The sequence below is a fragment of the Brassica oleracea genome, unplaced genomic scaffold (genome assembly GCF_000695525.1).
Source record: "Brassica oleracea var. oleracea cultivar TO1000 unplaced genomic scaffold, BOL UnpScaffold00766, whole genome shotgun sequence".
Classification (NCBI taxonomy): Eukaryota; Viridiplantae; Streptophyta; class Magnoliopsida; order Brassicales; family Brassicaceae; genus Brassica; species Brassica oleracea.
The window spans coordinates 106,610-107,052 of NW_013617450.1; positions in this window are offsets into that span (position 1 = coordinate 106,610).

A 443-nucleotide genomic window follows, 5' to 3' on the forward strand; every position below is an offset into this window, starting at 1 on the left:
AACACCCAAACACCCTAGACTAAGCAAGTTGACTACTCAGCCATGAACAGAGAAAACACAAAGACAGAGACTGAATAAAACATGTGTAGATAGAATAGAATAAGGGTTCAGGGGGTTCTTCTTTATGGTGAGAGAGATGGAGCCTTCTCCCTTTAAAAAGTATCAAATCACAAATCCCTAAAAGCTTAAGTCTGGTTCCTTGTGTAAAAAGTAGCGTAGAATGTAAAAAGAAAGAGAAAAATATGATATATCAAAGCCACAGGCGGCTGGGAGAAAAAGATGGGATAATTAGGGCAAATCCCGTATTGATTTGTAGTTTCCTTAAAAATCTCTGCCGCAGGAACAGGCACTCGGGTGCTCCGCTCGATCAGGAACAGTCGCTCGGGTTGCTCTGCTATCGGGAACAGTCACTCAGACTGTTCCGCGTGAAAATCTCCAGATTG